The sequence below is a fragment of the Dermacentor andersoni genome, chromosome 6 (assembly GCF_023375885.2).
Source record: "Dermacentor andersoni chromosome 6, qqDerAnde1_hic_scaffold, whole genome shotgun sequence".
NCBI lineage: Eukaryota > Metazoa > Arthropoda > Arachnida > Ixodida > Ixodidae > Dermacentor > Dermacentor andersoni.
In genome coordinates this window covers 26,333,445-26,347,563 of record NC_092819.1, presented here as the reverse complement: position 1 = coordinate 26,347,563, position 14,119 = coordinate 26,333,445, and positions in this window count along the sequence as shown.

Here is a 14,119-nt window from a genome sequence, read left to right as displayed (position 1 = left end):
TCAAATTTGGCACCATTGAATGTTGGTCCCACCAAAGGTCAAGGGTTCGACTCCCGCAAAAGATTGTGGGTTTGGGTACATTCATTGACCTTGTCCTAGTTAATACCAGATGTCGTGGGTTTGACTCCCATCCGTGGTCGTGCGTTAGACTCCCACCAAAGGTCGTGGATGGCACCATCTAGTTTCGTGCCATTAAGTATTGGTGTCGTAATGCGGAACAACGGATTTTTCGACCCATTAGGCACTCAAGGCTTTCGCTTTAAAACAAAACAAAAACAAATAGAATCGCGTTACGCGATTCACTGTAATCGAACAATTCCACTATAGCGTGGCTATAGGCGAAGGCACTGCACTGTTCGCGAGATATGGGATTTTGATGCGGTGATGTATGTTCTTTTGAGGCGAAAGCATCAAATGGCCAATTGAGTGAGAATGACGGCGTCTGTCGTCTGCACAGGCGAAAAACGGCGCTTAAGTTCCCATTGACTGCGACGCACCGTGACGAGGGCGTGTCGGCGGAGAAGAGCGGGCGAAAGGGTACACCTGCTGCAGCGATATCACACCAGGTGTTGCGTGAGGGGAGTGGGCATCACCGCGACGCCACGTCATCCTCGGTCTCGGTCTTGGAAGCCTGTGTTATCCGCACGTTCCTTGCCCGCGCAACCTCTAAAGCCCTTGCCCGCGCCTGCGTTCTAAAGGCGCCTCGGTAAGGCCATATCGAAACGCCCCAAGCGTCTCAACGCGTTCGCTTGCCCGCGAGGAACTCATAACTCAAAGGACCGCTTTTCGGCATTCAATTAGATATTAATGCTTTCGCATTCACAGCTCATAAGAAGTGCTTAGGTGCTCTCGGATTTTTGATACCACGTAACGTAGGGAGCACGGAGCTCCGGCCAAGCCCAACCTCTGCAGCTTTCTGTATGTATCCCTGGCACCACGTGACATCGTGGCGCATAGACTGAATAAATTATTAAATTATTCAGTTATTTATAAACATTATTTCGATTGAACCTTCCTTATTTATTCATATCGGGAGTAGACAGCTTGTTGCTGCAGTGGCTGCTGCCGCACATTGTAGAATGGCAACTTCGTTCGCCTTTTATCACCTGGGTCGATTAACAAAATGCTGCAAGATGTGGCAGAAGCACTGAATCAACGTCTATAACAAGAACAAAGTATAGAGGCCATTAGACTTTCCTAAAATTTACTCTAGATGCGCTTGAGGTGATCAGCAGCGTCACACAAGGCATGCCTCAGGCTGAAAGCGTCTGTTAGCACGAAGTCCCCAGTTCGATTTCCGGCCGCGGTTGCCGAACTTCAAATGCGGCGGCGAAATGCAGAAAAACGCTCGTCTATACTTCGGTTTAGGAGCACGTTAACGAAACCTATACTGCCCTTCACTACGGCGTCCCTCGCAACCTACTGTGCTGTTTCGAGACGGTAAGCCCCGCAATTTACTTAGGCTGGAGCCACCGTTCCAATAATGTGCTTAGGATTTAAAATGTACGCAATGACCGCGCCATAGGATATTAAACATCGCCGCAGTGAAACGAAACATTTCAACTTTTCTTTTTTCGTCTTGCTTCTTATGTACTGTGACATACATCTGTCGATTTACAATTCAGTCGTGTTTCGCGTAGTAAGCAAATAGAAGCGTGGACAACAGGAAAGGAAGCACTACCTTGAGCTATTCTTTGCTTAGTGCAGTCACTTGCCTGTTCGAAGTTCGCACGTTGCAGGCTAGCAGAAGCAGCGGCCGCGTCTCTACATGTGAGGTGCAAGTTGCAGCGAAGAGCGCCCGATCGCCACCGAAAGTGTTGACCTTGCCCGCCTATATCAAGTGATGTAGGCTGCTTTGGCACTGGCAGATGCGTGAAACTATTTTCCTTTCTACCTGGTGAAGGACACTCTCCTTTTACTGCAAGCGACTCGATAAGACACTGTTGTACCAGGACGGTAAAGCCATGACGCCACCAAGGAAGCACGAAAAAACACCGCACGCGATATTCGGAGGGTGTGGAGTGGGAATACTTCTTAACATCTTATACCTCCTCTGCAAGAAAAGGCAAACAAAAAACAGGATTACAGCTTCAACAACGTCTGCACAAGCCCTCTTCGAGCAAGGCTTAAAGTGCGCAAATGGGTCACTAAAGCAAAACACTATTAACTTTCCTCTGGAACTCTCTTCTTTTGATCTCCAGTGAAAGATAGCTTGTTACTACAATGAAAAAATATATAGAGAGAGAGAAGAAGAAGTTTATTATTTCTTTCCGAATGCAAAAGCACATGCACCAACAGAAGAAACCAACGTTGCGCATTTGAACGTAGTTCCGAACAGCAGCGGCGACGACGAGCGTACGTGACGTCACATATTTCTCAGTATTTCCCCGTATTTGGGTCTTCTTTGCACATGCAGGGAAACTCTACATTAGATCCCAGACTACATTTTGTTTACTTAAATGCGCAATATGTTTCTAGCTCTTGAACAAACAACAAGCCCTGTTTAAAACGTATTAACGTCCAGTGTCGCGAATTCATGACATACCGAATAATCGCCTATTCCACACTAACGCCTAGCAATTGCGGGCTGGTTTCGGTCCTTCTATGTTCTCCATACAGAAGGCGTCCTTGATGAAAATTTTGTATAGCCATCTTCAGGACAATCACCTGAACGACAAGCGAGCGCGCAACGGGACAACTCGCACGTGCAATTTCACGTTTTTTTTTTTCGTTTTTGACTTCTGATAAAGGAGATGAGACAAAATAAACTTGGTTTTGTGTCCTCTCGCTCCTCAACATTTATTTTACAGCCAAGCTGTTGGCCTTTAGGCGGTCGGCATTTTTCGTGTCCATCCATGAACAAACATTATCATCATCAGCAACGGCTCACGCCCCTCTAAGCAAGCAAAATATGCAATGGCTCATCCCACTCGTAATGCAGAGGCTACAAGCACTCAGAAAAGTGAAGCGAACAGTGCATACATTCAGTCAAATAACCCATACAACACACAGAGCAGTGTAAGTTTCAATGAAGAACAAGCTCAAAACAAGCACGTATCATCATCAGCAACGGCTCATACCCCCGTAAGCAAGCAAAAATGCTGTGGCTCATACCCCCGTAAAGCGGAGGCTACAAGCACTCAGCAAAGTGAAGCGAACAATGCATACATTCATTGGAATCACGCATACAACGTACGGAACAGCGCACGTTTCAATAAAGGACACGCTCATAGCCAGCACTTATCATCATCAGCGACGACTCATACCTTCCTAAGCAAGCAAAATGCAATGGCTCATCCTCTCGTAATGCAGAGGCTACAAGCACTCAGCAAAGTGAAACGAATAGTGCATACATTCGTTGGAATCACGCATACAACGTACATAACAACGTATGTACGTTTCAATAAAGAGCAAGCTCAAAACAAGCACCTATCATCATCAGCAACGGTTCATAATCCCGTAAGCAAGCAAAAACGCAATGGCTCATACCCCCGTAAGGCAGAGGCTACAATCGCTTAGCATGGTGAAGCCAACAGTGCGTACATTCATTGAAATCACCCATACAACACACAGAACAGTGTAAGTTTCAATAAAGAACAAGCCCAAAGAAGCATTTGCACCATGAATAAAACACGGCATATCGCCCTCAGCAGTTGTAGTGGTGGTTTTGCAATAGCTTCGCTGGACATACACTTTCGCAGGGCCGGGATGGCGAGCCAATTTTTTTTATAACATGGACGCGATTTAGTGGCACTGGTGAATCGAGATGCGCAGGCAGACTGCAATTGACTATGTTGTCGGGACGCTGGTGCAGCTTTTAATGCCTAATTTCACGGTTTCTGCTGCCGTGCAACGCTGACTGTGCGACTGTGCGTGACACTCGTGTGCTTTGTTTATGTTTATGAGTGGGTGCATGGCTTGGAATACGGTTTGAACTAAATGCAGAATGTTGCGTTCATTCCATCTAGCGGATGCACGTTCTTTTGATGAGTCAAGTCAGCTGAGGGCACGTCTTCCACTGGAACAGGACAGTGATAAAAGGTGTCTCGGCGACGATGTCGACGACTATGCAATCAACTTTCGAAACACGATGTCTCCCATAATCGACATGATCAGCGAGACGAAAACTGGAGTTGCTCCGAAAGCATCCCTCTCAGCAATAGAAAAGGTGTGTTGAGACCACAACAACAACAAATGATAGAGTGGACGAAGACACCCTGCATTTTTTTATATACTGCAATAACAAGGATGTGTTGTTGCGATGCTAAGTTACGTCCCGAACCCGGCTCCATATGGTAACATGGCTGAGGCTTCGGGTTGAAGAAATCAGACACTCGGAATTTGGGAAATCGAATACCAGCAGGTTTACTGGCACTTGAACAAAACTTATTTTCATCGTTGAATAGATAAAAAAAGTAAAGTGTTTAACGGCGAGCGTCTGGTGTTAGATACGGGACCGTTTCCTGAGCCTACTTCGATTTCTCCAGACCACATCGAATCGCACCACAGCTAATTAAGGAGCGCACAAACACGGATACCACATTCCTGAGGCACGGTACGTGCAAACAAGTTGGCGGACCCCACTTCGTGTGCAGCCGGTGGAGCTATTCACTGCTTGACTCTTCCCGAAAGTGAAGCGAGAGCCTGGCACTGTGGCGGGTAAAGTGGGTCCCGAAGCAAGACGGCTGTCATGCGCCGTGAAAACCTGGCGGCGTCGCCTCCCCTTCCGCCTATTGTGACGGCGCCTTGCAAGTCAGCAAGGCAAGACCGCATGGAGAAGAAAGCCCTCGGACAAACACACGAGCAGCGACTCTCTTCGCCGGGTGTGACTCCATCGCACGGGCGCCTACCACTGGCCGAAAATGGCGACACCCGAGCGGGCTCGCCGATTGGCCGAAAATGGCGTCACCTGAGCGGGCTCTCCTATTGGCCGAACGTGACGTTTCTTCGAGACACCGAAGGGCTTAAAAGACGCAGACCGGGAGCAGCAAGAGAGCATTCCTAGAGCATTCCTAGAGCATTCCTTGATTCATCTCTTTCGAGCTTCTTGCCACGGGCCGCAGCATCCGAGTTGCTGCCGGCCCGTAATGACTCTCCGACTGTTAATTGACTCTCACTGTAAATAATGTAAATAAACCTCCCAAGTTTTCATCCCGACGTCCTCCTCAACTCCTACACTGGATGAGCCTCATTTCCATGGCGCAGAGCAGCTTGCTTTCTCTCCGCACCGTCATTGTAGCACCTCTGTTCCAACCCTCCCTCCTGACGGTAGCCAATCGCACACAGGTCACAACCCACCAGGAAAACAGCCAATCAAGAAACACAAACAACACTGTCCCAGACGGAATATCGGACCAACAACCCCACCAAGTTCCAGCGGGCGCAAAGGCGGAGAGAGGGTCTGACCGTGGAAATAAGAGATCTTTTACTCCCGCTGGTCTTCTCCGCTGCTTCTCAGTATAGACCTTTTCATCGGGCGAGGAGGATAGGGCGCGCGGAGAGCCTTTCCTCCTCTCTGGCTTGGGCGAGCCGGCGCGGCGCTACTTGAAAGTATTGCTGTCGCGTGCTGCGGAACGATTCCGAGATGTTTTAGATGGTACTTTGTGAAATTTACACCATGTCCTTTCATATAAGGTCGTCAGGGAAGCTTTTCGATGCATCGGTAACTACTGTAGGCGGAAATATCTCTTGGGGGCGCAAAAATGTGACGCGCTTTATCAGCCGCGGTGTACGCACGGTGTATGTATGTGTTGTGAACTATTTTGCTTATGTCGGTTCTAATTCAACAAATAAAACCGGTGTCTCTGTATTAGCAGCATGAAATGGTAAATCTGCTCACTATCTGATCACTTGGCGTAGGAAGTAAAACATAAAGCATAAGAGCGCATGCTCGTGCACGGCCAACCTAAGGCAACCACGAAACATCTAAGCGGCAGGCGCTATCAAATATTTGTGATGCACCGGCATCGTTCTCGCGCATTTCAAGTCTAGTAGGCTTAAATTACCATGTGTCTACGCTAGCCTTCCTGCATGAGGCTGATGGCGCTGCTCAACACAGCGATCTCTGCGGTTGGTGAACCAGCACGATACATATGTAAGCTGAGCGTTTCAGCATTGCCTTTTTGGCCTGTATATAGCCATAATACATGAGAGGGATCGCATAAAAAGAATGCGATGCCTATTTTTGAGGACAAAATTTTCGCAATACGTGTGAGTGCGTCGTAGAGAACGGAACGAACACAACCGAAAAAAAAAAATCGGTTATCATCCTCTTTCTCGAAAAAGCAAGAGAAAACGGACTAACGCCGCAATACGACCTCGCATAGTCACGCCGCACAACGTTCATAAATATATAACCGCTGATAATATATAACCGCTGGACCATGCGGTATATAGAACAAAGATATCTGTAATCCAGCACCTACCACTGCTTACGACGCTTGCGCAATTCGTAAAGAGTCCCTTTGCTGGACAAGCTTAATCCAGACTGTAAGGTATGCTACTATTGCTTGCCAAAACTATTTTATTCAGGGGCGGAAACCTTATCCATCGAACCAAGTAGTTACGCAATGTAACCTGCAGCGAACAGTTTTAACGATTGTCAAAGTATAACATCACAGCTCCTATCGTAGCAGAACGGTAGCAGAACGTCGTAGCAGAACGTCGCGTATGTTTCATCGCTCCTAAACCGCAGCTTAGAAATAGAGGATAATACTGCAATAAGGTCACATTAGTGATCGGAACATTCAGAAATACACAATTGATCTCCGAGGCTGATTGTGGGCTCAAATATGCACGCACACATCGCGCTGCGTGTTCTGTCCACCTCAACGCCAGCAGAAATTCCAGCCATGACGCCTTAAACCACTTCAGCACGTTTCACAGAACCGTTCAACACGTAGAATACGCACGTCATACTAAACAGACCGCACGACCGCGAAAACAAACGCCAGAACCTACCGCCGAGCGCATACCTGCCATGCAAAAGACCGCTTTCACCCAAGCCAGTATGGCGCTGCTCATAGGCGGCGCCACTGCGTTCACAATATGGCGGCGCCTGCGAAAAAACGGTCTATAGGGCAGGCGCCAATTCATCGCGGCTTTCTCCGGGAAGCGTTCACGAGCCCTTCACGTCGTCTCTGCCTCCCCGGGAGTGGCAACTCTTTCTTCCCTTTATGGCGCTTCTGCTCTGACGAGGGGAGCTCGTTACGAGAAAATTAGCAGCGCCAAGCATCGCGTGGGAATTGTCTTCCCACTATCTTCTCAGCGTAGTTCTCGCATTCTACTCTTGCGCGTGGCAAATAGCATGTCGTCTACTGCAGTCATAACAGTGCCTGAAACTGAGGGCGTGAAGACTCCGAGTGAACATTCCAGATACCTTTTTTTCTTTCCTTCATTAACTATTTTATTATTTTTATTTTTGAAAGAGCGTGTTCTAAATTAGGGAATTGAAACTGCTCCAAAAACACAGAAAAATTAAGGCATTCATCATCCATGAAAACATTCCTATAGTGGCAAACAGGCGCGGATCTTACGGCACATTCGCTTCCCTACCAGGGTCAGTGAGGTTACGTAGAACGTAACACGAAAAACCAGGCTTAAGCAGGTTTCGTCGAAAAGTAAGGCTTTGGGTAAAGTAGAAGATTACTGTATCTTTTGCTTATGTTTTGTTTAACTAATGATTTTATGCTGTTTCGCTCTGTAATTTGTTTTCTCTTGTGAACATATCTGTCAACTAAGTGCACCGTTTTCCAGACCCTTTCGCAGCACCGCCGGAGGTTATCGAAGGACGTTATCCTTCGCGATGAATTATAACAGCGCAGGATGTGTCTATCCACGTCGGAGCCGGAAAAGCAGCGAAGCTGCAGTCGCCTTATCTAACGACATTCAAATGGAAGGAATTTTGACGAGGTCAGCGCTACAGGCACTAAAGTGAAGCAATTGTATTAGGTCTATCGACATGTGGGCAAAAAAGATGAAACACTTGCAGCCGACTTCCCAAGTTATGCACTAAGTAGTCATTAAGTATTGTTACTATCAGAGTGTATAGCAGTATTATCGGATACCGACAATTACCTTAATTGTTTGTGACTGTATTTGCGAGCTTTCTTTTTACATACCAAGAAGAAAAATTAACATTGTTCCTACCAAAAGCCATGTCAATGCCGTGTGCGTTTTCGCAAAATTAGAGATTTCGTCATTATCGTCATTATCATCCCTCCCCCTTGTTCGCTGACGACCTCCCTTCTCTCACTCTCTTAGAAAGAAGCAGGCTGAACCCCTGGCGAAGGAGAGCACTACGAGGCCATTTCCAACCGCAGGCGTCCCGCTGTCCCACAGGCTATATATGTGCGGGACGGTGTTTTGTACCGTTTTGGCCACTCGGGAGCCTGAGTTCTCCGGAAATGCCTGCGCGGTGGCGTCGAATTGTGTGTTTCTTTCTCGGGTGTGCTCGTACCACCTTCAAAAAAGACTCAAGAGGCAGGCGGCAAAGCGAAACACTGCCGGAAGCGAGGCACAGAACGGACCACCACTTACCGCTAGTAAATTTTCTCGATCCAGCTACAAGGACTCCTTATTGCGTTGATTAACGAGCGGTAGCCAAGCGAACGTGCAATGTTCATGCATCTTCATGTCGTCTAGCTTGTCACGCACGTTTTGTTGACAGCACGTGAAACAGTGCCGAAGCGCAAGTAGAAATTTACTGAAGAGGTTGGAAAAGAGTTTACGGTCAGACAAAAGAAATTTGCAATAAATGTTGAAATTTATTTACATATCTCCAACCACTCTCTCTCTTCCTCATCCCGCTATGGCGTCCTAGGTCGCATTAGCTATGATGTGTCTGCTCCATTCTTTGCATGTGTAATATTTTTACTGTAGGCCTTCTTTATATTATTTGTGTTTCTTTTTTCTTCGGATCTACACATCCTCTATTTTCGTTGCTTATAACACCATTGGGACGTATTAATAATTGTGTTTTTTTCTATGACATATCTGTTCATACATCGCATTGATTATTGCAATATTCTTTACTATGAGCCTGACCTGCTTGGACTGTGTTCTGGCCTGCAGCACGTACTAAATAAATGAATGACAATGTTCGAAATATTTAGTTCGAGTGCAAAATAAATCCGGCATCAAGGGGTTAACAAACAACGGAGAGCGAGGAGGAAACATGCACAAGGAAGCAACACACACACGACAGGGCGGCTGCACGCGTGCCTGTCTCTCTTTACGATCGTTTCTGCGTCCGGTGCTGCAATTTTGCATCCGGTGCTGGCTGGACCCGTGGCTAACATACAAGGTCAGGGGTGTTAGTCCTATGGCAAACGCCGAACACTTAAAGTTCTTCTTCCCCCTCCCCCTCCCCCTTCTACATGACAGAGAGCTCAAACTACGCCTGCGATGAGACAAACCGTAGTTGAAAGCTTTGCATGAACACTAACGACTCGGTGGGCACCAAAATATCTTACACGAGATGGATGTTCAACAGCGACAATCTGCATGAACGCTTATTTCATGTAGTTTACGTGTCGTCTCTCGCAGGGAGTCGCCATTTTTACTTGCCACAAAGAAGTGACCAAACAAAACTGTCACTCGTTCGTTCGTTCGATCGTTCGTTCGTTCCTTCGTTCGTTCAATCGGGCCACTCACTTACTTTGACAATCATCTTCAATGATTCCTACCCATGTTATTTGTTTATTTATTTACTTGCGTATTTAATAAAATTATAGGGTTTTACGTGCCAGAACCACAATCTGATTGTGAGGCCCGCTGTGGTGGGGGACTCCGGAATAATTAGGAGCACCGGGGTTTCTTTAAAACGCACCTAAGTCTTAGTACACAGGTGTTTTCGCATTGCGCCCCCGTCGAAATGCGGCCGCCGTGGCCGGGATTTGATCCCGCGACCTCGTGCTCAGCAGCGCGACACCTTAGCCACTATGCAACCACGGTGGGTCTTGCGTATTTATGAATTGCATAAGAAATAAACACAACTGCACCCTTCGTATTTAGTTTTATAGCATTTTTTTAATCGTTTCCCATGTATTCCAACAAGTGCCTTAGCAGAAGGGTTACAAATTGAGCTTGTTGGTAGATCGTCGGTGAATTGGGAACTGCCGTCTTCCTTGTCCCGTCGTTTCGTGCTGTTCCCGAGTTACCAACAATGTGCGTTGGATCTGCATAATTTTCTTTCTTTTTTCTAGAGCTCATTCTCGAATTCGGCCGTGTTCTTTTTCTTCAGGATGTGCAGCTGACAAACTGCGACCTTTAATACAACTGGAAAGGCAAGATCTGCTTCTGTGCCCCGGACTGCGTGCCGCGCTTTGTGGCTAATAATGTGCTCTACCCGAGCCTCGAATTATTCCGCTTGATTACCGATTTAAGCAGCTTATCGTAGCGGCTTTTCCGAAGCCCCCTCTCTCGTTCGCAATCCGTTTTCATCATTTCCCTATCGACCATCGATATCTGACGGATATCCGGACAAGGTCCGAGCGCCCATGTCCGGCACGGGTCGTTAACAGATATCCGACAGATGCGCGGAGAACACCCGGACATACAAGTGCAATACAGACATTTGTGCGAACGAACAAGGGTCGTCGTATTTTAAAATGCGACGTCGTTAGAGCAGCCGATAAATTTTATTCAGTGGATATCGTACGGGCGTCATCACTAGGATATCCGACAGCGGACACTGCCGGGAGGTATATTTTCTTCTGTCTCCCCGAAACAATTAAATGTTGGTATGCGATGATATGTAGCGTTACTTGTCTCTTCAGTATAGCGTACGGTTCAGCGGCCTTTACATATTCAGCTTGCAAGTACCCAGACGACACTAAAAGCACCATGGATATCCCAAAAAAAGATACACACGTGCGACATCCAAATGAAGACGTCCAGTAGACGTCTGAGCGACGTTCTAGCCAGCAAAGTCCAAAAAACGCGCCATCACGGATTCGAAGACACCCACATGATTGGCACGAAGAATCAGCACGGGAAATGTTTTCTGCGTACGTGTATACCAAGGGGGGGACGGCCTGCCAGTCGGCTAGGTGTGTGTGCTTGTCAGGACGGTCGGTCTCTCCAAATTTACATAAAATTTTAGGTTATACTATTACGGGCGTCCCAGAACATCACACACGGACTTTTCCACATAGAGTGGTCGGCCTCCCAGAGGTTCGGTCTTTTAGTTTTCTGATATGTTCAAATTATAACACGCCTCCAACTCATGCATGCACCCTACTTCGTGTATTTTCTCATAGCAGTTAACATGAAAACATTAATTAGTTGAATATCCCCCCTGTGCCAGGCGGATAGTCTTGAAGAAGGCAACAGCCCGGTGCACGGCCACGCGGACGCGCCGCGCTGGCGTTTGTGCGCACGCGACGTACTTATTGAACGCGACAGACATTGCATGCTACGCATTGCGTATGCGATGTGTCCCATGTAACGTGTGCCAAATTATAAAGATATGCAAATGCCGCGTAGCTGCAGTACAGAACCAAGATTATCATACGTTTGCCGTCGCGAAACGCAAAGTGCCACGCGATATCGGCTTTTTTTTTTTTTTGCGCGCTTTCAGGTTTGGAAGAAAGCTTTAAGGTGGCACGTATTGAGCAACAGAAATCTGGACCTGGAATTTTTCAGGATGATCTACAATTTTCTCATTGACACTTTTGCTCTGAATATCTGAGCGGTCAATCCATAAGAAATACAAGTGTTCCGACTTGCTCAAAGCGATGGCAAACAACATTACCTCGGTTATGTCCAGCTACGTGGCACGTGCATATTTCAAGTGCGTAAGCATTTCTACGCCTGCCCAACGAGGATACCAAATGCGTCCCTCCCGTAAGACGATCGCTTTCAAGACGGGGCCCGCGCGGCCACGCCATACGCAGCCTTCGTCGTAGTGCGTTTGACCCACGGTTGATAATGATTCGCCGCGAATGGGTAGGCATCATCGGAACGTCATCAGCGCATCTGGCGCCGCCACCTGCAGTAGTTTGCTGCATCATCAATTTACCTTGCGCCGCCGTCCGCAGCAGTGTCGCCGGAGCGCTGTTGTTTATACTGGTCCAATGAAGTTTCCGAACATTGATAATGACACCGGGCTGCGCGGAGGTAACCTTCGTATTCAGAAACGCATCTGAACTTGATCATGCTTGACTTGATATAAATGACGCCTGGTGCGAACGCACCGAAGACGCTCATTGCGTTTCTTATGGTGCTTTGACGACAGGCGTCGTTTAAATCAAGTCACGCATGGGTTTCAAATTAAGATGCATTTCTGAATACGGGGGTAAGCGGTACAATGTTTACGCATACTCAGCCAACTCTCAGAGGAGTTTCTGCGTGAACTTTAAAAAAGAAGTTTGACAACTTACGTGGGGCAACCAGTATGTCACATAAATGTAACGCATAGCGTTGAGTGCCAGCCGCGATCACTGCGAACAGTCCGCTGCTTTCCAATGCTACCAACGTGCAGAGCAGAGAACAAATTCAAGTCACCGCCTGAAATCATCATAGGCCATAACAGCCAAATAACGTCCCATGGATAACCTGTGAACGTCAAATATCCGAGCGCTGCATATAATGGATGTCTCTTTAATGTTCCAATGGAAAAAGTATGGATTTTAACACACAATGGATGTCCCTTGGATGTTTCACAGGGGAAAAAAAAGATTTAACACGACATTTAATACGCCCCAAAGACGTGGCAAATCAATTACACCACAGGCACAGATCGATCTCAATATGAGTCCCCAGAAGCGACGAAGACAAATCACCCGATGTGATGATAATCATGTGCAGACGATGAAGAAGTGCATAAGAAAAAGCCACAATTGTTACATCTAATGGATATCCGCATGTCTGAGAGCAACATCTCCAGAACGTCCAGTCAGCTGCATTCTTTTTTTCCAGTCAGCTACTATGATTGTGACAATTCTGTCCGGTCAGTTTCCATCGCTGCTGTATATTTAATACTATACTTCTTGTGCAAGAACAACGAAAAAAAAAATCAAACTTGAGCTAATGCACAAACACAGGACACCTTAATTTCGGTGTCCTGTGTTTGTGTATTCATTCAAGTCTGGTCCATTCATTGTTATTGCGCAAACCGATGTCAACCAACTAGCCCACTGCCGAATATAATTATGAGGCATGCCATTAGTGGGGGACTCTGGAATAATTCAGACAACCTGGAATTCTTTAACGTGCACCCAATGCTCGATACACAGGCGTTTTTGCATTTCACTCGCATCGAAATACGGCCATAATGGACGAGATTTGATCCCATGCCTTTGGGCTCAGCAGCACAATGCCAAACTACGTGCCACCACGATGGGTAATTATTCAGAGCCAACGCACATGTTGGAATCAAAGTGAAGCTGCAATCAAATGCCACACCACGAACGGCAGAGAGTATAATTATGCTTACTTTCATACAATGCAATGCATAATTTCATGCAATGTTTATATTCATCCACCGCAAAGGTCACAACCTTAACCACACCACATTTATGTTTATGCACTACACTGCTCACAGGCCATGCAAAACACAAACACCAAATCGGGCGGATGCACAGTGCGAGATGCCCATGCACGATGTCACGAGAATTCTACAACGGATGATGCCTGCAAAAGAATGGAGATGACAGGCGTATACACAGAGTACAACACACATCTATTTACACATAAGAATTCTGTACCTCTTGCATCACAGTGACACATGCTCATTCTGGAGGATTGTACAGGGATGGGCACACCCCAGTGGCACGTATCGAATGGCTAAACCAAAGAAAATTAAGTAGCTCAAGGAATCCATAAAATGAATTATTCTATTAAGAGACCAGCTTGCTTTACGGACACCTATGAGTCACCATTATATGTTTGTTTTAGGAAGGCATTTTTTTTTTATTATTATGCAGGAGAGGTGTGCTCACTGGCACTACTTTGTCGGCCAGCATACAGGGGTTGTAGAAAACTTAACATGAGGACACCAGACAGACAGCTCCTACTATAACTTCATGTACAAGGGTATAATATACGAGAGCTTCACCTCTACCGCCATCACATTCTAGTAGCAATCTACAAATAAATTGTGTGGGCCTCGTCGAGG